Below are 20,484 nucleotides of genomic sequence, written 5' to 3'. Positions count from 1 at the left end.
TCATTGTATAAGTTTAAATCAGATTGAACATACCTAACTCCTCAAGCATTTATCATCTTTTTATAGTAAATGCATTCAAAATTCCTCTATCATTTATAAATATACAGTACATACTACTTAAGAACATCTGCTGGGCACGGTGGTGCACACCTGTAATCCTAGTGGCTTGGAGATTGAAGCAGGAGGATAGGGAATTCAAAGTCAGCCTCAGCAAAAGTGAGGTTCTAAGCAATTCAATGAGATCCTGTTTCTAAATAAAATACAAAATAGGGCTGGGGATGTGGCTCAATGGTTGAATGTCCCTGAGTTCAATCCCTGGTACCCTTCTCTCTCTCAAAAAAGAATATCGTCCTTCTACCTAAATGTAACTTTGTAAGCATTGACCAACCTTTCTCCATCCTCCCTCTACACTATTCTCCAGTCTCTAATAACAATTATATTCTCAATTCCTATGAGATCATCTTTCTTTAGATTCCACAATAGTGGTATCATGTAGTACCTGGTTTTTTTCTGTGCCTGATTTATTTAATTTAACATATTGACTTCCAATTCTATCCATGTTGTCAGGAATGACAGCATTTCATTTTCCTTAAGTCTAAATAGTATCCCATTGTGTGTGTGTATATATATATATATCGCTTTTTCTGTATTCATCAACTGATGAATAGTTAAGTTGATTTTAACTCTTAGATATTGAAATAGTACTGCAATAAACATGTCAATACAGATGTTTCTCCAACATACTGATTTCATTTCTTTTGGATAAATATCCAAGAGTGGAATAAAGTTTTTAATCAATTTTTGAGTTGTTTTTGGGAGCTGATGAGAGAGAGAGATCCAGTTTTATTCTTTTATTTATGTGGAATCTCACTTAGCCAGCATCATTTATTGAAAAGTTATCAAAACAAACATGAAAAGAAACAGAAAATCTGACGAGGTTATCTCCAATCCTCCAACACATACTCTTAGTACCTTTCTCAAAATTTTTTGTTGCTTTTGATTTTATCTAGAGTGCAACTTGGGAGAATAGTCATCTTAACAACATTGAGACTTCTAATCCTTGAGCATAATACATCGACTTTTAAGGGTATTTAATAATCCTTTTAAAAGTGTTTTATAACATTTAGTAAGCATATGTCAAATTATTTTGCTAATTTTTTGGGGGGGGCGGATTTGCAGCAACATATATTTTGCTAAAAGCCAAGGAGGCAATCCTGTAATTCATTCCATCAGATCCTAGAAAAATATACTGAGTAGGTAGTACTAGACAAAGTTATAGATAACTTCTGAAGTGTTACAGATTTCTTCATCAGGATATAATCTTTAAAATTTATTCTTATGTATATTATTTTCTGATGCTATTGTAAATGGAAAGCATTAAAATTTCATTCAATTATTTAGTTCAATACTAGTACCTAGAAATACTATTCATTTTTTTATCTTGACCTCATATTTTTAAGCTTGCTAAATTAATTTATTAATTACAGATCTTCATAGAATATTTAAAATATTTATTTAAGTGGTTATAATGTTCAAAATTAAAAAAGAAAATAAGTTTAATTTTGCTACAATCTTTGAATTTTTTCTTGCCCTTTTGTACTAAAACCTCCATTAAAAATGCAAGTGATGAGAGCAAATATCCTTGCCTTGTTTGTCACTTAAGGAGTAAATCAGTCTTTCACCTTTAAATTATTGTATTAACTGCAGGTTTTTAAGAGACACTCTTCAGGTAGTCAAGGAAATATCTTCTATTATTTTCCTGAAAGTTCTACCAAGCATGAATGGTAAGCCTTTTAAAAAAATGTTTTATGTTCATCTACTGAGATTAGCATATAATTTGCCTTTTTAGTTTACTGATGATGTTAAGTGTATTTTTTAATATTAAAATAACTATTCAAATATACTTATTCCAAGTGTAATAATTTATCATTTTTACTAAATATAATTCCTGAATTCAGTTGGTTAACTTTTTATTTAAAATATTTATGTTAATATTCATGAACTATATTAGTGTGCAGTTTTCTTATGAATACTGTTTAATTTGTTTTTGTATAATCTTGACCTTATAAAATTAATTAGAAAGTGTACACTCATCTGAGAGAATTTATATAACATTCATATTATTTATTTTTTAAATATTTGAAAGAATTCTCCAGTGATGCCAATTGTGCCAGTTTTTAAGGATGACTTTTAATGCATAATTAAATTTATTACTTCTCATAAACCTGTTCAGATTTTCTTTTTCTTTTCATCTCTGTTTTGTAACTTTTAAGTTTCTTAATTTTTTATTTTGTATCCATTTCCTCTAAGTTTTAGAATATATCTGAATAAAATTTGTTCATTATTTTATCCTTTTGAAATCTTTTGTAAATAAGGTGATGTCTCCATTTTCATTCCTAATACTAGCAACTTAGTTTCCTTTTATTTTTATGACTAAGGAAACCAGACCTTTATAAATTTCATTTATCTTTCATAAAAGTCAGTTCATTTCTGTTTATTTTATTTTAGTATATTCTCTATTCTAGGCAAATATATAATATATCAAATGAACACACATTTCCCCTCACATGGAAATACACATGGTCCTACAAAGAACTTTCATGCCTTTAGGGACAAAAATTTCTAAGAGAACATTCTGTCAAATTATCCCTAGATAGTGGTATGTGTACACATGGTTGTAACCTTATCAGAGTTTCTGGAGAAATTTTCTGTGTGGATTTGTAAAACTCTGTTCTTTATTGCTCCTCCCATTTAACAGAATTTTTTGATCAGATATACATATATGCTTACTTTTATGAAAGCTATATCAGTCAGGGTACTACAGAAAAAAGAACCCTAAAATATGTGGATATAGATGGACATAGATGTTTATTATTAAGAATTGGCTCACATGATTACAGAAGTTGCCAACTTTAAATTTTCAGAATCAATGTCACAGAATATAAAGGCTGAAGCTACTGTAAAACCAGTAAAAATGTGTGTTCTAGAGGATGTGAAACTACAGGAATTCTCCTGTTTGGGAGAAGATACTCTTTTGTTGTGCTCAGGTCATGAACTGATTGGAGATCATGGAGAACCGATGGAGATCAAGGTTAGAACTGATAGGGCTCTAACACAGAGCCTCCTCATGCAGATCATTGCTACAGTAGCTAGGCATCCTGTGCCCTTGCACAGAAAACATTCCCAGGACAGAAACATTCCCAGGAACAGGGATGCTCAAACTCATTAGGAATCCAAAGGATATCTACTTTACTCAACCTACTAATTTAAAAGTTAATATCGTCCCAAGATCACCCTCACAAAATACCCACAGTAATTTTTCATTCAAGTATCTGAGTACTTCATTGCCAAATAAAGTCAATATATAAAATTTACCATCACAGAGTCAAAGTGGGTAAATTAAAAGAAAAACTAGTTCTTAATTAGACATTATATTTTAATCAACAAGTTGAAGACATTTATCCCTCTATTCTCTACAGCTTGTATTCCACCAGGTAAATTCATCTGTGAGTATTAGGTGATGAAGTCTTAACACAATCTGAAGGAATTGTGCTCCAGTAATAGAGCAGGGTGGAGAAAACTGTAATTTGGAGGCAGATTCAACCAAGATTCAGTCATGCCCCAGATATGCTCTCTTTGACAAAGTGCACTCTGCATAACTTCTCCCACTTGTAGATAAACTTCTTTAATAATACCTAATAAAAATGCCAGAAGATGTTGATGTGTGTGGAATAACCACTTGGTACCATGCACATGACAGTGGCATATTACAGGCCACTTGAGGATCACAGTGGTGTCCTGCATCAGTTCATGTCCCTCAACAAGACATTTTCAAAGAACAACAGCAGCAGTCTTAATACACTCATCACATCATACAATTATTCTGCTTCCATGCAATGACCTTCAATCTAATACAATCACACCCTTGCCTCAGTTGTAAAATTCAATGTCATCTGATCCTGTCCATTAAAGACGTTTGAAGTAGCTGATGTCTCTACTGATCATGTTCTTTCCCCATTTCTGTGTGGCTGCCTTTTTCTTGTCATTCAGGTCTCACCTCAGACACCATCTTCTCAAAATTTTCCTTCATTGTGATTCTACAGAAGCAGGTATCACTGCCTGATGTTTTCCTTAATTTCTCAGCCTAGGTCACCTGTACATTCCCTCTTCACTAAAACAGTGCCTTGCACAGGGAGGCACAATATGTACTTTTGAATGAAAGAAAATATCATTTCGGATCACCTCAAACTCTCCCTCTTTTCTGTGCTTTTCTCCTCCCAGTCTGTTAACATACCTGTGTACAAAGTCACAAAGTTCTATTGATTCACAATGCTAAAGAAAAGTAAGCTTATTCTTTTTTTAAAGTTAAAAATCTCCATACTTTAAGAATAAGTTGTAGAGCTATTGAATCTCTTTAATCTTAAGAGAAAACAACTGCATTTGCCAGCATTATACTTTCAAATTATTGGTTTAACTACCTGTGGCCATTTTGTTGAATTACAATGTTTTCTTTTCTATAGATTTTTTTTCTCTTTGTTCAGATGAATGGTTGAACTCATGTGTGTCTCTTAATTTAGAACTCCTAGCTTTGGCCACTGTAATCAATCAACTGCCATGCACAGTTCCCTAAATATTTATTTTTCTTGCCTCAGTAGGTATTTAAATTTCCCATTAGAAATCACTAGGGTAAAATGTTAAAAAGTACCTCAGCAATTTCAGTAGGTTACATGAATAATATTTTAATATTTTAAAATATATGATAGAAACAGGATATTTAACCAAAAAGTTGCTTTTTATGGTTTAAAAGTTGGAACTTTGAAGTTGGAAATAGAAAATATATTTTAAGCCAGGATTCCTATTTTTCTTGCCCCCAGGAGAAAAGAGCTCAGTTCTATTTTAAATTAATTCTGTGATACAATTTCCCATTAGAAATTTCAGGTTTGACTTTTTCTTAGATTTCTTCTAAGCTCTGATAGTTATGTTTTCTTAATTTCAAAGGGAAATAAAAATATATTTACATAAGGTGTTTTAATACATTTGCTGAGGTCTTTATCTGAGAGCATCTTTTTGTGTGAGTCATGAATACTGTGTCTGATTATCAACTATTAGAACAGTAACATCAATTTTTTTTCTGTGTTTAATTCAGAACTTTGCTTCTTCTGAACAGCTATTCTGCCTGTCCATGACTGTGTGTATGGGATGCCTCTCTGCAATTCCAAGAAAGATTGCTCTGAAAGTATTATTGAGCAAAGTAAAATTTACTTATTTTAAAAGGGAGAGAGGGTAGACATTTTTGTCACCACCAGCAGGACCAAACTGTTGGTCCAGCAAGGGGTGAAGGGGGATTGGAAAATAAAGATTCACAAACACAGATCTTGAATATTCAGCTGGGATCAGGTGGAGCCTGCTCTCTGATGGAGCCGCAGGTCTAAAGAGTTACGCCAGCAATCTTTATTTATATATGTCACATTATTAGGTTAAAGATCATGCAACCATTATTGGTATTCAGGAAAGTTACAGAAACTAGGACATCCTATGTAACTTTTCCACAGTTGCAATCCATAGTTGCGAAGTGTAATGTTAGGAGTTTTGTGTAGCTCTCAAGAAAGTCCATTGTTTAAAGTTACTGTAAGGCAGGCAGGAACTGGAGAAGCAGAGCTGGTGAAATGTTGTGGTTGTCTAGCATAAGAATTCCTTTCTTCCCAGGAGCTGTGTGCCTGAGATCAAGGTTAGAACTGATAGGGTTCTTGCACAGAACCTCCTCATGCAGATCATTGCTACAGTAGCTAGGTATTCTGTGCCCTTGCACAGAAAACATTCCCAGGACAGAAACATTCCCAGGAACAGGGCAAGCCATAGCCATGAGAGCATCAGAGACCCCTGATCTCAGCTCTTCCATCCTCTGTCACTGCACTCAACAATTTTGCATCACTTTGTTTGTGCCATTCAGCCATACACTCCACTTAGGATTTATTTTTTTCCCTAAATTTCTCTGGGATATTGGATCCAGAAGATTTCAAGGGTCAAAGATATTAATCAAGAGCATGTTGGTGAGAGTAGCAGCAATCCTTGCTCTTTCCCTTATACATTAGATATTCCTCATGAGCACAGTATTTCCTAAAGTAGCCTCTGCAGAAGATAACTTTGTTGAGACATTAATTTAGATTATATTTTTAGCATTGAGATACACCTGGTTAAACATTTTGTAAAGGTGAAATTTTCAGTGTTGAATAAGTAAATATGCATAGTAAATCTTTAAGCAGGAAACATAGCATTTGAAACTCAGCAAAATAATTTATTAATATAGCATATATGATTTACTGCAGAAATTTTATTCAAACATTTTGTATGACTGAGATTCATATCCTTTTGATTGTCTACCTGTAGGTTGAAGATGCACGTGATCTTCTATGCAAAAGAAAATGATTGCTAATTTTGCCAACTGTTTTTCCACTGCATTTTGTCACTGCTTAACATGAATCTCATTCTATCTAGACTCTTACATCTGCATTCTTATACCAATTACCTAAACACTAAACAGTTCACATATTTTTGTTATGCTAAAATGTATTACACTATTAATCAGCATATGCTAAGCTATGCTGTAGTAACAATGATAAAAATCTTAGTGATTTAATCACATAAGACTTACTTTCTCATTTATACCAAAGTTCTATTTGAGTCAGGCTGTTTTTTATGGCAGCTCCTAGCCGAGTGATAATTCAAGATACTCTTATTTAGAAAGGTCTACCATTTCATTCCCTAGCCTGTAGTAAACATGTGTCATTCTATGTAGCATTACAGCATTTGAGTTTACTTCTTGACTGAGAATTCCCCTCCTTTTTATGTTGTTGGGATAAAGTTGTTTTCCACTCTAAATTATAAAAATAGTCAATACTCATTTTTCCAGGTCTTCTTGACACATTTACCCAGGACCCACTATTAGTAATCTGACTCACACTTACATTACCATGGAATCAAAGAATCAAGAATATAAGTAGCATGTCTGGTAAAACTGCAAGTTGAATCAAGACAGTCCACAGGCAGTGAAGGCAGGTGTCCATGCTAGCTGCAACATTCAGTCTTACCTGCTAACCATGTCAAGTGGTTCACAGCAGTAGTTAGTACTTGCAAGACCACAACAGATTACCTCATGAAATAGTTCTGAGTGCTAATCTCTGCATCCTTCCTTGTTGTTATGCTTCCTTTAAACTCCTTCAGGGTTCCATAAACTGTAAAGTCCCATCAATTGTTCAATGCCCTTTTAATTAATTTCTTGTCTACCAAAATCAGTCAGAGATACTTTTGTTTTGCTTATAAATGAACTCTGATACACGCTTGTAACATGAGTCTAAATACTGAGTTTTAAATACTTCTCTCTTCAGATGTGAATAAGTGAGCATCAGAAAATCATATAGTTTAGAGGTTAAGTTGTATTATGATGGGTCTAATGAGTTACTATAATGGAATTCTGTGACCCACTTCTGAAAACAGAAGAGTTATTTATGCAGTTTCCTGACTTTAGGACCAAGCAAGGAAGTTGAAGGTTTGGGTACAAGGAAGGGCTACACCAAGTATCTTCAACATCTGTTCTACTATAAATGGCCTTCTATTTAAGAGCACAGACCTCATGGATTCTTAATTTAATGAGTCCCATGAAGTTAATCTTGTAAGAATGACCCCAGAAATTTTGGCCTACATCAGAGAATTAGTCAAAGTAAGACCATTCTGGAATAAAGTATTGTTTTGTTTTGTTTTACCGTGTCTAGGTAAATACATTATTGATCATATATTCAATGAATTAAAAAGGGAAGATATTGATAAAATAATTTCTAAGAATTTTAATGAATGAGGCAGAGTTCCAGCTACAAATACGTCTCAAGAAAAACATTATGGAAAGCAAGACTCAAATTATTTGGTCAGTAGAAGATTGCAAATATGTTTAAAGTAAAATCCTTTCTATGTGTCAACAATAGCAAACATGTAATACTGACCAGATGTATTACAAATGTAGGAAGAAGGAATAAGAAAACATGTTTATGTAAAATAGTGCAAAAACTTCAAAAAGAATGATTTAAAAATTAGATTTAAAAACAAGTGTTTTGGACTGGGGTTGTGGCTCCATGGTAAAGCACTTGCCTAGCATGTATGAGGCACTGGGTCAGATTTTCAGCACCACATATAAACAAATGAATAAAATAAAGGTCTGCCAACATCTAAAAAATTGTTTTAAAAAGGTGTTTGAAGAAACCTGTGCCCTTATTCCTTCCCTTTCCCTTTGAATGGGCTTAATCAAGCTAAGTATATCCCAGATAGTTATAGATGGAAGCTGTAAGAAAATACAGTTATGGTGCTATCATAAATTTTCTTTATATTTTTAAAACATTTCAAAAATTTCAAGTCAATATGCCACTTTATGTATATATATATATATATATATATATATATATATATACACATCCATATCAATATACATCACAATGGTTAGCATTAACCTATGATGATATTAAACTTTTGGATTGAAATGCCTACATAGTATTATCCCAGTTATTTTAATTGGAAGGGAAATAAATAAGGCATTTTATTTATTTGTTTGCTTTCTGCAACACTGAGGATTGAATGCACAGCCGCGAGCACACGAGGCAAGCACTCTATCACTGAAATACATCCTAGCCCATAAATTAGGTGTTTTATAATGAGAAAAAATTATAATAAATTAAAAAAATATGTCTGAAACTGACCACTTTCATGCTAGTCACACATCATATGATGTTCTTTATTCCCCCCTGAGGTAGAACACTGTAAATGAAGGACTGGTTGCCTAAATCCTCCCTGGTGACATAACCTGAAGGAAATGACAGGCATTTTTTTATCCTCCAACTAACAAAAAATTAATTTGAATTGTTCCCGAAGTATAAGAAACTAAATCTCATTGTTAATTGTAGCTTCTTTAGTTATTAGACATTTTTTCACTTAATTACCTAAAGAGAAAACAAATTTACAGTTAGCATGGCAAGTCTGTATCATATTATGTTTCTATTATGATATTTGTTTTTGAAATGAAAGTAAAAGACTTTTTTAACTCTTGAATTTTTAATTCAAGCTAATGTTTGCTTATAGATAAATGTTAGGCATTGCTGGAGGTCGGTTTCATTTTAAAACACAAAACTGAAATATTTAGTCACTCTCTTCGGTGATATTGAGAGCATATTTTAAAATATGGAATTTTTATAGTGTGATGATTTTTTCTGATGTAGAATATAATATTTATTTTATTGAAGAATAATTTTCAAATGTCATTTGATTCACTTTTTGTTCTATTTACATATATTTGATTAAGCTTATATTAAAAAGCAAGTTTTCCACATGGTTTTCTAGCTTTAGAGACAGAATTACTTGGGTTTATTTCTATCACTTTTTATTGACCTTTATTTCTATCACTTAGATGTTTAATCTGAGTTTGTCATGCAGTTATACATGACATACTTTTATTTTTCATAGCTGTATTTACTCACAATGTTATTTTGAAGAATGAATGAAAAAATGTATGAAGATATGAAATCTACTAAGGACCATCAAATACATCTAAATGTATTTGTAGTGTGCAAAACACATTTTCTTATAAAAATTTAGACTTGCATGAAATTTAGACTTACGCAATACATATTATAAACTTAACAGGTAAAAAAATGGAGAATGAAACATTATCTCATAATTAAAAATAGTCTTAAGAATATAATACAAATCTTTAACTTCCCTTTTCGATAAAGTTTCCAACGTGAATTTTAGATTAATAGAAATGGAGTAGCATACAAGCAAAAATCAAGAAAGTGAAATATGGAAGTAAAGATTTTTTGAGATGCTATATTTGCTCTTAGTTTGTTATACATTTCCATTTAAATGACAGTTGTATTAACTGATAAATTATATTGTTTGTAATATACAAAAATAATAGTGATGCTTATTCATCTTACAGTATAAAAGGGGTGAAAATAAATTGCACAATTTTATTAGTCTATCATTTTCATAAAGTTCTCAAAAATCTATTATGTATATTGGATAAAAAATAGTCTTTTTAACAAATGGTGTTGGGGAAACTGGATATTCATATATAGAAGTATGAAACTAGATTCATATTGCTCAACTAGCACCAAAGTCAAATCAAACTGTATCAAAACCTTAAGAATTAGACCAGAAACCTTGCAACTGCTGCAAGAAAATACAGTCAACTCTCTTTCACATTGTATCAGATATCAGTTTCGTTAACATGAACCCAAATGCTCCAGAAATAAAACTCAGAATCAATAAGTGGGATGCCAACAAATTGAAAAATCTTCTGCACAGCAAAGGAATGATAAGTGAAGAGAAAGACTACAGAATGGGAAAAAGTCTTTGCCATCTACGGGGTCTTGGCTCTGACAGGGGATTAATATACAGAGTATATAAAGAACTCAAAAATACTTAACAACAACAACAACAAAAAACCCCAAATAACCCAATAAATAAATTGTCAAAAAAAAAAAAGAAAAACAACAGACACTTCTCAAAAGAAGAAACAGGAGTATCCAACAAATGTACAAAAAAATAAAAATGTTTGACATCTCTAGCTATCAAGGATTTGCAAATCAAAGCTACAATAAGATTTCATCTCACTCCAGTCAGAATGGCAGTTATCAAGAATCCAAATAATAAATGCTGATAAGAATGTGGGGGGAAAAGTACACTCATTCATCTTTTGACGGGACTGCAATTAGTAAAATCACTCCGGAAAGCAGTATGTAGGTTTCTCAAAAACCTAGGAATGGAACCACCATAAGACCTAAGTATCTAACTCCTTGGTATTTATCCAAAAGAACTCTAATTAGCATACTAGAGTGACACAGGTACATCAATGTTTATAGCATGCAATTTACAATATCCAAGTTATGGAACCAGTCCAAATGCTTATCAATAGATGAATGGATTAAGAATTTGTGGTATATATACAAAATGGAGTTTTACACTGCATTAAAGATGAATGAAATTATAACATTTGCAGGAACATGGAGAGAAAAGGAGACCATCACACTAAGTGAAATAAATGAGACTCATAAAATTAAGGGTCAAATGTTTTTTCTCTTATGTGAAAGCTAGAGTAAAATAAGGGATAAAAGGGGAGATAAGATATCATAAATATATATAGAACATTGGTGGAATAGAAAGAAGAGATCGCAGGGAAGGAGGAGGGACAGGAAAGGGAAGGAAATGCAGAATGAATTGAATAAAATCACATATATAAATATATCACAGGGAATTTCATCCATATGTATATATAGGAAGCAACAATCAAAATTAAATACATAATTGAGTGAAAGGAAGGAGAATGTGAGAGGGAGGAGAGGAAATAAAGGTATAGGGAACGGGGACTGAAATTAAGTATATCAAATTCCTTGCATGTATCATTTTGTCAAAATGAACCCAACTACTATGTGTAACTATAATGCCCTAATAAAAAATCTTATATATATTTACTCCTATAATTTTGCATAGGAATACAAGCTTAAAGTATTTACCCCAAGATATAAATTGTACTAATTTCTTTTTTAATGTAGCTAGTGTTTTTCTTGTTAAGTATTTACTTGTATATTCTCCTCATAAGAGTTTTACCTCTTTATAAATTAAAAGATATTTTCATTAATTAATAATATAACTCCAGACACAGCCAGCTTCTCCAGGTTCTCGGAACGGAACTGACCCGCTAGTGAGAGCCTTTCTGACCAGAACAAGCTCCGAGTCCCGGAGCCCCTGCAGCGCAGCGTACTCCGGCAACGAACCAGCGGAGAGCCTCGATCCGCAAGCAGCCTCTGGGATCAGGGCAGGGCAGCCAGAGACCTCTTCAGGTGGCTCTGCCCACTCCGGCTGCAGGCTCTCTTCACGGGGCGATCCAAGATGGCAGCCTAGAGGGAGACTGCACCCCCAGTCGCTCCAGAACCCAGGAGTTAAGAAGGGGAGGCATTGAGAGACTCGGACTGAAATAGAGCCACGGGTGAGTCTGCCCACTGGGTAAAGCTCAGCCTGGGTGGCAGGCCCAGATAGAGGTGGCTTATTGGAGCCGGGCAGGGCAGCTAGAGTCTTCCCAAGGTAGCCTTCCACACTCCGGCAGTGGGCTCCTCCCACACGGCCAGCTGCACGGTGCAGGCCCACAGTGAGAGCATTTCCGCACAGAGCCAGTTCCAAACCGTGGAACCAGTAGGGGGCTAGGGGCAGTTTTCTTCGGATGAGCTGCTTTATCAGATTCCTCCAAGACATCAGGCTACTGAAGGCTGGGAGGTGATACACTGGAAATCTACTGGGACACTATAAGCCAATAGCGGAAAACTGCAATATCTCAGGGTCCCACTGACACCTGACCAATATGAGAAAACAAGGGAAGAAAATGTCCCAAACAAACCTAGATACTACATCAATAAAAGCCAATGATAGCACAGCAGAAGAAATGTCAGAAAGGGAGTTCAGAATGTACGTAATTAAAACGATCAGGGAAGCTAATGAGGAGATGAAAGAGCAAATGCAGGCATTGAAGGAGGAGATGAAAGAGCAAATGCAGGCATTAAATGATCGCAACAATGAACAGTTAAAAGACCAAATACGGGAAGCAAGAGATCATTTCAATAAAGACTTAGAGATACTGAAAAAAAAACAAACTGAAATACTTGAAATGAAGGAAACAATAAACCAAGTTAAAAACTCCATAGAAAGCATAACCAATAGGATAGAACACCTGGAAGACAGAACCTCAGACATTGAAGAAAAATTATTTAATCTTGAAAGCAAAGTTGGCCAAACAGAAAAGATGGTAAGAAATCATGAACAGAATCTACAAGAATTATGGGATATCATGAAAAGGCCAAATTTAAGAATTATTGGGATTGAGGAAGGCTTAGAGAAACAAACCAAAGGAATGAACAATCTATTCAATGAAATAATAACATAAAATTTCCTAAATCTGAAGAATGAAATGGAAAACCAAGTACAAGAGGCTTATAGAACTCCAAACATACAAAATTACAACAGACCCACACCAAGGCACATTATTATGAAAATACCTAACATACAAAATAAAGACAGAATTCTAAAGGCCGCGAGAGAAAAGAATCAAATTACATTCAGAGGGAAACCAATAAGAATATCAGCAGATTTTTCAATCCAGACCCTAAAAGCTAGAAGGGCCTGGAACAACATATACCAAGCCCTGAAAGAAAACGGATGCCAACCAAGAATCTTATACCCAGCAAAACTTACCTTCAAATTTGACGATGAAATAAGATCCTTCCATGATAAACAAAAGCTAAAGGAATTTACAAAAAGAAAGCCAGCATTACAGAACATTCTCAGCAAAATATTCCATGAGGAAGAGATGAAAAACAACGATGCAAATCAGCAACAGGAGGCACTAGCCTAAAGGAATAGCCAAATAAAGGAGAAACCAAATCATGTCAAAAACAAATATGAGTCAATTGACTGGGAATACAAATCATATCACAATAATAACCCTGAATGTTAATGGCCTGAATTCATCAATCAAAAGACACAGACTGGCAGATTGGATTAAAAAGAAAAATTCAACAATATGCTGCCTGCAAGAGACTCATCTCATAGAAAGAGACACCCATAGACTAAAGGTGAAAGGATGGGGAAAAACATACCATGCACACAGACACAGCAAAAAAGCTGGAGTATCCATCCTCATCTCAGATAATGTGGACTTCAAACCAAAACTAGTCAGAAGGAATAAAGAAGGACATTACATGCTGCTTAAGGGAAGCATAAATCAGCAAGACATAACAATCATAAATATCTATGCCCCGAACATTGGCTCATCCATGTACGTCAAACAAATCCTTCTCAATTCCAGAAATCAAATAGACCACAACACAATAATACTAGGCGATTTTAACACACCTCTCTCACCACTGGATAGATCATCCAAACAAAAATTGAATAAAGAAACTATAGATCTCAACAACACAATCAGCAATTTAGACTTAACAGACATATATAGAATATACCATCCAAAAAAGAACGAATACACTTTCTTCTCAGCAGCACATGGATCCTTCTCTAAAATAGACCATATTTTATGCCACAAAGCTACTGTTAGCAAATACAAGAAGATAGAGATACTACCTTGTACTCTATCAGATCATAATGGATTGAAATTAGAAATAAATGACAGAATAAAAAACAGAAACTTCTCCAATACCTGGAGACTAAATAATACACTATCATATGATGAATGGATAACAGAAGACATCAGGAGGGAAATAAAAAAATTCTTAGAAGTAAATGAGAACAAAGACACATCATATCAAAATCTCTGGGACACTATGAAAGCAGTACTTAGAGGAAGATTTATTTCATGGGGTGCATTCAAAAAAAGAAGTAGAAATCAACAAATAAACGACTTAACACTACAGCTCAAAGCACTAGAAAAAGAAGAACAGACCAATACCAAAAGTAGTAGAAGACAGGAAATAGTTAAAATCAGAACCGAAATCAACGAAATCGAAACAAAAGAAACAATTGGAAAAATTAACAAAATAAATAGTTGGTTCTTTGAAAAAATAAATAAAATTGATAAACCCTTAGCCACACTAACAAAGAGAAAGAGGGAGAAAACTCAAATTACTAAAATTCGGAATGAACAAGGAAACATCACAACAGACACGAGTGAAATACAAAACATAATTAGAAGCTATTTTGAAAATCTATACTCCAACAAAACAGAAAACCTCGAAGACATCAACAAATTTCTAGAGACATATGAATTACCTAAACTGAACAAGGAGGACATACACAACTTAAATAAACCAATTTCAAGCAATGAAATAGAAGAGGTCATCAAAAGCCTACCAACAAAGAAAAGTCCAGGACCAGATGGGTTCTCAGCCGAGTTCTACAAAACCTTTAAAGAAGAGCTCATTCCAATACTCCTCAAACTATTCCATGAAATAGAAGAGGAGGGAACCCTCCCAAACTCGTTCTATGAAGCCAATATCACCCTGATACCTAAACCAGACAGAGACACATCGAGGAAAGAAAAATTCAGACCAATATCCTTAATGAACATCGATGCAAAAATTCTCAACAAAATTTTAGCAAATCGCATACAAATATATATTAAAAAGATAGTGCACCACGATCAAGTGGGTTTTATCCCAGGGATGCAAGGTTGGTTCAACATTCGGAAATCAATAAATGTCATTCACCATATCAACAGACTTAAAGTTAAGAATCACATGATTATTTCAATAGATGCAGAAAAAGCATTCGATAAAATACAGCATCCCTTCATGCTCAAAACACTAGAAAAAATTGGGGTAGTGGGAACATTCCTAAACATTATAAAGGCAATCTACGCTAAGTCCATGGCTAATATCATTCTAAATGGTGAAAAACTGAAAGCGTTCCCCCTAAAAACTGGAACAAGGCAGGGATGCCCTCTTTCACCGCTTCTATTCAACATCGTCCTTGAGACTCTAGCCAGAGCAATCAGACAAACCAAAGAAATTAAAGGGATACGAATAGGAAAAGAAGAACTCAAACTATCCCTGTTCGCTGATGACATGATTATATATTTAGAGGAACCTGGAAATTCCACCAGAAAACTTTTAGAACTCATAAGTGAATTCAGTAAAGTAGCAGGTTACAAGATCAATGCTCATAAATCCAATGCATTTTTATACATAAGTGATGAATCTTCAGAAAGAGAAATTAGGAAAACTACCCCATTCACAATAGCATCGAAAAAAATAAAATACTTGGGAATCAATCTCACAAAAGAGGTGAAAGACCTCTACAATGAGAACTACAGAACACTAAAGAAAGAAATTCAAGAAAACCTTAGAAGATGGAAAGATCTCCCATGTTCCTGGATAGGCAGAATTAATATCGTCAAAATGGCTATACTACCTAAAGTGCTATACAGATTCAATGCAATTCCAATTAAAATCCCAATGATGTACCTTGCAGAAATAGAGCAAGCAATTATGAAATTCATCTGGAAGAATAAAAAACCTAGAATAGCTAAAGCAATCCTCAGTAGCAAGAGCGAAGCAGGGGGTATTGCAATACCAGATCTTCAACTCTACTACAAAGCAATAGTAACAAAAACGGCATGGTATTGGTACCAAAATAGACAGGTAGATCAATGGTACAGAATAGAGGACATGGACACAAACCCAAATAAATACAATTTTCTCATACTAGACAAAGGTTCCAACAATATGCAATGGAGAAAAGATAGCCTCTTCAACAAATGGTGCTGGGAAAACTGGAAAACCATATGCAATTGAATGAAATTAAACCCCTATCTCTCACCCTACACAAAACTCAACTCAAAATGGATCAAGGACCTCGGAATCAGACCAGAGACCCTGCATCTTATAGAAGAAAAAGTAGGTCCAAATCTTCAACTTGTTGGCTTAGGATCAGACTTCCTTAACAGGACTCCCATAGCACAAGAAATAAAAGCAAGAATCAACAACTGGGATAGATTCAAACTTAAAAGCTTTCTCTCAGCAAAGGAAACTATCAACAATGTGAAGAGAGAGCCTACAGAGTGGGAGAATATCTTTGCCAACCATACCTCAGATAGAGCGCTAATTTCCAGAATGTATAAAGAACTCAAAAAACTCTACACGAAGAATACAAATAATCCAATCAACGAATGGGCTAAGGAAATGAACAGACACTTCACAGAAGAAGATCTACAAGTAATCAACAGATATATGAAAAAATGTTCAACATCCCTAGTAATAAGGGAAATGCAAATCAAAACTACCCTAAGATTTCATCTCACCCCAATTAGGATGGCGATTATCAAGAACACAAGCAACAATAGGTGTTGGCGAGGATGTGGTGAAAAAGGAACACTCATACATTGCTGGTGGGGTTGCAAATTAGTGCAGCCACTCTGGAAAGCAGTGTAGAGATTCCTCAGAAAGCTTGGAATGGAAACACCATTTGACCCAGCTATCCCACTCCTTGGCCTATACCCAAAGGACTTAAAATCAGCATACTACAGAGATACAGCCACATCAATGTTCATTGCTGCTCAATTCACCATAGCCAGATTGTGGAACCAACCTAGATGCCCTTCAGTTGATGAATGGATAAAGAAACTGTGGCATATTTATACAATGGAATATTACTCCGCAATGAAGAATGATAAAATTATGGCATTTGTAGGCAAATGGTCGAAATTGGAGAATATCATGCTAAGTGAGATAAGCCAATCTCAAAAAACTAAAGGACGAATGATCTCGCTGATAAGCGGATGAGGACATATAATGGGGGGTGGGAGGGGCTAGCATTAGGTTTAGGGTTAGGTTTAGAGTTAGGCTAAGGAGAGCGGTAAGAATGAAGGAAAGAAGGACTGTGTAGAGGGAAAAGAGGGGTGGGAGGGGTGGGGGGGAGGGGAAAAATAAAATAAACATCATTACCCTATGTAAACGTAAAAAAAAAAAATATATATAACTCCATAATAACCACTGTAAGTATAAAAATGCATGTCCAAAAATATTAATTGTTTTAACAAGACATCATTTGGTCACAATTACCAACACAAAAGCAAACATAAGTATATAATTGTTTAAACACAAGGTACTGTATTTGAATACTGACTCAGCTGAGATGAAATACTGATTCAAGTGACATGAAAATAATCTCTTTTGGTCTCAGTCTCATACATGTGCAAGCATGCAGACAGACAGACAGACAGACAGACACACACACACACACACACACACACATGGCCAAGATTACAATGCACAATTGTTCTTTTGTGTGGTGATTGAAATTATAGTGCACAAAAGATAAACATGAGTCATGTTCTTGTATTTTAATATTTTCATTCAATTTAAATAGTCTTGGAATATATCAACTACTAAAACTAAAATTTTATAAAATTGGTAAACCATAAGGAACCTGTGTTCAAGCAAACAAGAAGGAATCTAGCATTTCTAGGGCAAAACACATTAAGAAATTGCAAATAAAATGTCACAACAAAAAGCAAAGAAATGTTGTAATTTTGTTTTAACTAGAAATTCAAAATCACTGAATAAGAATTCTCTGATGCTAAATATTGTCCTTTGTAATTATAAACTCAGCTGATTTGCCATCTGCAGAATAAAGCTAGGCTATTGCAAACGATTATAAATATGAAGTACTCTAACTGCGTATGTGGACCAGCAGATGTCACTCTTGTTAAAACACTGCCAGTAATCATTTATGAAGGGTAATTGTCTGCTATGGTTATGGGCAGAATTTTAACATCTGAAAGAGTTAACCCTGACCCGCTTTTCACCTTACCACCTACTTTACACTAATGACAACAGGATCAGTAAATTAAAAGCATCAGCTGCCCCGCCATCGGATTCCAAAGCTGTTGGTCTAACCATAATTTATGGTCAATTGTTATATAAGCAGCATTGCCAGATCTGTGTAATTATTAAAAATGTTACCAGACACAGAGAATAAACACTGCAGCTAAACCAAGCTCTAACATTACAATAACTAGGCTGATGATTCATAGCATTTTTTCCCTCCTAAAACATATATAGAGTAGCTAAAAAATTACACTTCAAATTTTGAAATTACGGATTTTTTTTTCTTTTATTAAACTAGACTTTGGTCATTTCAGAATGGATGAAATCTAATACTTTATCATCCAAAACTCCTCAAAGTGCTTATAATTGAAGAATGGGAACTTTTGAAAGCTCAATGGTATGAGATATTTTTAAGATGTAAAAAAATTAAAAACATATATTTCCAGAAATAAGGCATATTATCTGGAATATATACATACTTAATGTATATAATATACATGTGTATGTTTAATATATATATATATATATTTAATGCTTCAATAAATAAAATAAGTGATATATAGTGTATCTACATGTTTACTCATATGTTTGTGATCTCCTCTATAAGAATATATGTGTGTGTGTGTGTGTGTGTGTGTGTGTATGTGTGTCTGTGTGTGTGTGTGTGAAATTTTTTATTCCCTTGGCTATATTACTTGTCACATAAGAAATAAAATTCTAAATTCTATCAGGACTCTTCTTTAGGTAAAATCGTTATAATGATAAATGATTTATTCTATTAATGGATTGTTCACAGCTTCCTTAGTCACAACTATGGGTAAAACTAAAAATATTTGAGAAATCCTTAATTCAAATAGCAGTTCTACAAGTTTTGGGGCTTGTATAAATTGCTTCAATTTTTCATCTGAAAATCAGACAATATCAAAACCTTAGATCCTTTGTATTAGTTAGATAAAAAAATATAAATAACAGAATGTCTGAAGTACTTATAGGATTTCAAGGGGTTTAGCTCTCATATTGAATAACTAAGTTCCCAAAGTAAACAATGATATTAACAAATATTTCATTTCCTGATCATTCAAAATAATTACTAGATAACATTAGAGTCTTTAAATGAAAGATGTCCTCATTCTCTTTCTCCAACTTATGTAAAATAATTTGCTAGTTTACATGCTTTAATATTTTAAGAAAATGAATATTTTCACAATCCTGCCTCATAAGATAGCTCTTTTTGTTTTGACCAAAGGACAATTTGATATCACTTAGTTAACAGTGACTTAAAATCTTTTCAGTTGCTACATCAATTTGACACTACACATGAACTCAGTAGATATAAAAGTACATTTCCACTGTAGAACACTTTGGTTACCATTTTATAACAGCAATAATTTTATGGCAATAGATTTCTATTTTTTTCAATATTGCTCTATATTAATATTGTGATATTTTTAATACTACTTACCTTATAGTTTCATTTTGAGGGTTTAATAAGATGTTGCCTGTAAAAAAAAAAAACCATCCTAGTGCCTCAAATATAATAAGCATGCCATAAATTAACATTATTTTCCACACCTATCATTCTATGTGCTTGCTCATAAAGATGAAACACATTTCACTATCTTATATCTTAGCATATTGTTACTAAACCAGGCTATCATTTCTCAGATTCCTTATATTCTATTAACTTTATATTTTATTATTGTTTTAGGATATGCATCATAACATTAACTCAGTCTGAGTTGCCTTAAACAAAAATGCTTACATAATTTAGAATTACTTTACTTATAATTAACAGAAAACACAAATGACTTTAAGAATACTGATTTTGATTCATTTAACTAAAATGTAAAGAATAAATCTTAATTCTGATTCAGAATGACTGAGAAGTACAAATGAGGTTGCAAGACCTAGTCTCCCTTTCCTTTCTCATTCCACATGTTCCAATTATATGAGAGATATCTTTCTTTTCATCCTTAAGGCAAAATCTATTTTAAGTGGAATTAAATCCAAAAATCAGCGTGTTTGTGTGTGTATGCGTGTGTGTATGTGTGTGTGAGAGAGAGAGAGAGACAGAAACAGAGATGGAGAGAGAGAGAGAAAGAGAGAGAGAGAGAAT

The sequence above is a fragment of the Sciurus carolinensis genome, chromosome 1 (genome assembly GCF_902686445.1).
Source record: "Sciurus carolinensis chromosome 1, mSciCar1.2, whole genome shotgun sequence".
Taxonomy (NCBI): domain Eukaryota; kingdom Metazoa; phylum Chordata; class Mammalia; order Rodentia; family Sciuridae; genus Sciurus; species Sciurus carolinensis.
This window is presented reverse-complemented; position numbering follows the sequence as displayed.